This window comes from Labrus bergylta, chromosome 24 (genome assembly GCF_963930695.1).
Source record: "Labrus bergylta chromosome 24, fLabBer1.1, whole genome shotgun sequence".
NCBI lineage: Eukaryota > Metazoa > Chordata > Actinopteri > Labriformes > Labridae > Labrus > Labrus bergylta.
Genome location: NC_089218.1, coordinates 3111991 through 3118058, shown reverse-complemented (window position 1 = coordinate 3118058; position 6068 = coordinate 3111991).

The window sequence follows — 6068 nt, the reverse complement described above, 5'->3', positions numbered from 1 at the left end:
GGGGAAAGGTCAAAGAGAGAGAGAGAGAGAGCACACATCTTTTACACTTTATGATACACATCACATCAGGGCTGAGCTGTTTATCAGCTGCTGAGGGGAGACAAGAGAACCTGGAGTTTTTGGTGGCGTAGGTTTTTATGTTTGGAGGGAGTTTTGGAAACTTTTGGGCCTGGAAACTTAAATAACAAAGAAAAAAAACACGATATTGTAAGTTTTTTATCACCAGAAATAAAACACAATATTTTCTCATGTTTGTGTTCATTATGTGATGTTTTCAATCCAGCTGAAAGATCTCATCTGCAGATTCAAGACAACAAAACAAGAAGTGATCATGATTACTTCACTACTCAAAGTTTTGAAGTTTATCTGCAGGTTCTTTACTTATAATGGACATTTGAGGATTTCTTTACACTCTTGAATTAGTGTTTTACTTGAGTAGAGGATCTGAAAAACTCAACCACCTATCTGCTACATACAAGCAGCGAATTATAAATATCAGCGGTGGAGGATTAAATAAACATTTATTTTTGATACTTTGATTGTTTTACATTTTAACAGATGCAGTCCGTACTCTGTGCTTGACAGCAGCATCTGTCGACGGCTCCTGATGTCGATGCATCTGGGAAAAAAAGGAATTTGCTGTAATTAGTCCGGTTAGTGACACTTCACTTTGTAGAGCTTTATCCACTGTTGTCTCATCTCATGGTAATTATCGTCATAATCCATCATTAAGCACATCATAGACCTACACTGCAGCTCAGAGTCAGTGTGCTCTCATTGATTTTTAATGATTAATAATGCATGTCCATTATAAGCCCTCTGTCTGCGCTCTCTCATCTACATTATGACGGGGTTTATACAGATAGAAGCTATGCACTGATTAATGACTAAACATGAATGTCATGAAAAGGATGCTGTCTTTTTTTTTTTTTGTTGATCTGTATGTAATACTCACTATCTCATATCAACTTATCTCTAATCCTTCCTCCAGATCAGTTGGCTGCAATCGATAAAAGTAAAACTACATGGTGTGAAATCCCTAATCTGTGCAGTAGCCAGCCTGCAGCTATGCACTGGTATAAGACGAGTAACCCCCCATTCTGCTCAGAATCTTACTGCTTTTTTCAAATCACATTTGGCTGCTGAGACACTGAGACGCTCTGGCAAATATTTGGAAGGCACAAAGCATTGTGGCCGGTGGATGAAAATGTTAATTTCCTCCTTTGATAATGATGCATGTCGTTATCCAAATGTGATTACACAAACAGAATGGTGCGTAACACGCCTGTAACGTGCTTAAGATGTTTTAAAACACATTTTCATGCCTTCACACTGGGAAATGTAAAAGACCCCAAAGAAACCTTTAAGGTTTTATGATTAAAAAAACAAAACACAGGGGGACCCAGGATGGTTCCCTGAGGAATCCCAGGATTAAGGATTTATAGTGACATGAAGTTAATATGTGGTGTTTGTGAGATATAAAAGCTTGCCTCGTTCTTTTTCCTGGTGACTAAAAAATAATAAATAATAAATAAAACTCCCTTCATGTTCACTGGTAATGGTAAAGAAGTTAAATATTTCCACTGGTTGGGAAAAAAATTAATATATACATTTAAAAAAAAAAAAAAAAAAAACTAACAAAAAAGCTTTTCGGGTTTTTTAAACCCAAAGTTTATTTCCAGGGGAATTTTTTTTTTTGTGTGAATGTTGCTGGTTTTTCTATTTATTGCTTGACGTCATTGTAAATGAGGGCTATGCTCTCAATGATTTTCAGGTTTAAATAAATACATAATAAATACATTTTACATTAACTTCAATATTTCAGGAACGATTTTTTCAGATTGAGAATCTAGTTTGCATTACCGTACTTTTTCAATACTTAATGTTATCATGTCATAAATTGTCTAATCCCTGAATTGCTTGGTCAATTTTAGGTGGGATTAATTACCTGAACAACACCTCTACAGTGTGTTTGTGCCAAAACACTTACCCTCCATTTGTCCCAGTGGAACGACATGGAGATGATGAGCGCTTGAGTCCTAAAGTATGGCCGTCTTCTTAACCCCGCCCTGCCTTGTAACAGATATCAAAATATCAATTAAGTCATTTGATGTAGGTCAAGCAGACGTGTGTTGTTAGCTAGCAGGTAGCACTACAGCTTCCTCACGTTCCTGTGTAAACAGACGCAGGCTGTATGAATGCATCCAGTGGGGTGATGGCAGACCGACCATGACAGCTGTCTGCTCCTATATGTCTTAGTTGGCTGCACCCGCTTCACACGGCAGGGCTTCGCTCTGCACACTGAAACTGTTAACGCTACTGTAACACCAAAAAGAAAGACACAAATCATTTCTAGCAGCATCCTTATCATGGACTGTAATCATGAATTGGTTGAAAAAGGAGAATCAAACTCTCCACAAGCTTGAAACAGAATTGTAGTTTTGAAAGATGTTGTATGATGTTCTGTAAGGAGCTACTTATTACATTTCTAACCATCATAAATCAAAAAGATCATTAAATGTTCTTTTTATTTTAAAATGGTACTAAGTTTCGTTTCCTGCATCCTGTGCCGAGTCTTTCTCATCAGCATTTCTGTGTTAAAATGATTCCTCAATCCAAAAAAGAGAGCAAGAGGCAAGGAGCCATTCAGTGTGAAACATCCTGCCAATAACATGACTTGCCGTGGTCTTTACTCTGACTCAGACTTGACTCAGGGGGTCCTGATTGCTGCAGTGCAGGAGGTCTAAGTGAGGTTGTCTGGGGGGGTTTTTTGAGACCGAGTCAGGCTCATCTTTAACCCGTGACCCATTCTGCTGCTGCTGCGTTACACTTCACAGTTTAGTCAGTTAGCTCGGTGGTCTCCTGCAGTTCTGCTCGCGGGGCAAAGAGTCTGCAGGTTTCTGTTTCAACTGAAGCTGCTTCTACCTTGAAAAACACAAACGCCCTGACAGTCAAAACAAAACATAACAGGATGGAAGTCTGGGGCTCTGACAAAGGAAAAGAAACAAAAAACAAAGTGATAAAAAAAAAAAAAAGTTTTAACATTTAACATTTAACATTTGGATTCTACCTTTTACATTGAACATCATTAGCTCATTAGCAAGTCTGTAGGGACTTGGGTTGGATCCCTGATGGTCGTCGGTTCAGAAAGGACCAAGCATGGAAATTGGTTTGGTAGCTGGAGAGATGCCAGTTTACTTCCTCAGCACTGCCGAGGTGCCCTTGAGCAACGCACTGAAATATTGTTAGTATTCAAAGCAACAAGATCAGCTGATTTTAGTTCCTATACTTAGAACAAACTCCTGTAATCACCAAAGGGTTTGACACCAGGAGTATCCAGCTCTGCAGCTAAGAAAACCAAACATAGTTATTGTAATTGACAAAGTAGCCCAATGAATCATCCCAGAAACACGTTTTCCATTTCACAGGAAAGGTTTAAAATGAAAAGAAAGCGCTTCTGATGTTCTAAACAAAGTTTGTTCTTTGAAGTCAGAGACACTTGAGTCATTTCAAAAAATGCACGAAGCAACGTCCAACCACAAAATCAATCAAGGAGAACATGTCAAACACGAAACTGGAAATGTTCAGGATTTTTTACAGTATTGGAAACCTATAACTGAACGCTTGCTCTACTGTGCTCCCCTGGGTGTTTCAGGTTAATGTGAACACCTTGTATTGGTTCATAAAGGTCCAGATCCAGATCTCTCCAGAGCTTCAGGGAGGACACGAGGAGCCGTCATCACCTTGACTCAACAGATCCTGCCAAGTCGCCTCCTCAGGGCGTCTGGCTCGGCTCGCCGTCACGGCACAGTGAGGAGAAAAGAAGCTAAAAATAGCTGCAGGTTGTTTCTGGGCAGCAGTCGGCCGGGAGCGACTGATTAGCTTTACATTTGAGCTTTTTTATGTTGATGTTAACTGGTGGTGTTGACTAAATGAGCTCTGGATGAGGATACTGTTTTTGATTATGTTATTTAGACAATTATAAGACATCAGATTTGAATCCTTTTGACGCTCAGGTGTGAGACACGATTGTCACGATATCAAGTTTTTCAACTTTGACACGGTAAAAATCTAATATTGATATCTCTTTCAATATCAGGGAAACAAAAACAGAAGTCCAAGGCATCCAATACTGGATGATTTCTCGATTTGAACTCCTGCACACAGTCTGAATGATACAGACTGCGCTCTGTCTCTTTTGCTCACAGCAATATGACTGAAGATCATTAAACAAACAAAATAGTATCTTTTTTTAAACACATGGTGTTGAAAAAGCAGCGAAGTATCGACATATTTTAAAACCTTAATGAGGAGGACATCGCTATTGGTTGATCTTGGCAAAAGAAAAAATAACTTCAAGATAAAAAAATAAGCAAAATTAGAGAATAAAAAGGGATACTAAGAAGCCTGGATGGAGCAAATTAACTTTAAATGACTTATTAAGCATACAGAAACACTGCAAACTATGTAAAAATCTTCTGATTTTGTTCATAATAAAACAGAAACTAACATTATTAGTATTTCATCATCGTAAACACACTGTCCAATGGAAGAAAAGTATAAAAGTAAAGTATAAGACAATCAACTGGCCGTCTGTGCATCCTGCTAAAGTGCCCACAAGCAACTCACAGAAATTATTATCATGTCGAACTGAATTGGAAGCATCTGTAGGTCAGACGCCGCTGCACTCATTTCCTGCGACGTGTCAGTGAATAAGGCGCTCCGTCTCACCTCGACCCTCTGTGTAATTTAAATCTAAAGGTGTAGCATTGTTCTGCAGCTCATGAAAACATTATTATACCGCTCATTATTAACGAACCACGCAGGACAAAACAACAACAAGGGGCTGGTGAGATTTCTCCACGCATATCAGACAGGCTGAGTGAGCCAAGACGCTTTTGAGTTTATTTTTTTATTTTTTTTTACGACAGCACTAGTCTAGTTTTTGAGGAAGCCTATTACTGTCCTCCCACACACACCCATCAGTAGCAGGCGCACCACGACCTCAATAACCCTCCACACACACTCACACACACAGGACGCTTCAGTCCATTTAAGACTCCAGAAAACTGACCCCACACTCAGAGCGCTACTGCCATCAAGTGGCTGATTTTACACACGACACCCGCCTGTCAAACATCCTGCAGAGCACATGCAGAGTTTAAACGCTGTGCTTTAATTAACTTAAAACAATGAGGTACATTCAACTATAACTCCAAAAGAAACTTTCTCACAAACAGCATTTTAAATAACAACGCCCCCTTTAAAAATTACAGTTTATATTCAACAGTGATGGAAGAAGATTTCAGAACTGCCCTGAAGTGTAAGAAGCAAAACCACATAAAATCTTTAAAAGTACAAGTTTGTGTTGTAGTCAAGACCACACTAACCGAGACCAGAGTGCCCCGAGACCGAGACAAGACCAAGACATTTAGGGATCGAGACATTATGTGTGTCTACCTCTGAGGGTTTTTTGTGGATGCTGTGGCTTTGTGGGAGGAATTTGTGGGTGGAGGGGTGGTTGAGAGCCTTTATGTGTGAACGTTGTGCGTGTTGGACCGCCTCGAAAACAAGATGCTTCATCTCAAGGGGCTATCCATCAATACAAATAATTTAAACAGTAGACCAAGACCATACACATCACTTAAAAATCATCTTGTGTTTAGGGGGCGTGACACACATTTAGACCGTAACACCGGGAAGGTTGCGGCCGTAACCGGGGGATAAAAAAATCAAATTATGAATTCATTTAAGTTATTTGTTTTTGTGTTCCTTCTGATCACAGTAATGTCATGTGGTCAGTGGTGGTCTTGATTTAAAATCCGGAGTCCGTCCAGTCTGAGGCCGAGACAAGACTAGGTAAAAATGCTTTTGATTCAGAGATGAGACCGTTTTAGAGTACTCCAACTGTAGTCCAGGTTAAGGTGAAGAAGAATAAACAGTACAATTAACTTTTTTTGCAGCCGATCAGTCACTTTATTAACATATCTACAAGGATTCAGATATTCAAATGTAAATATTTTGAGTGAAAAGCCCCCCACCACCCCACCCCCCCATTATTTGTGAGA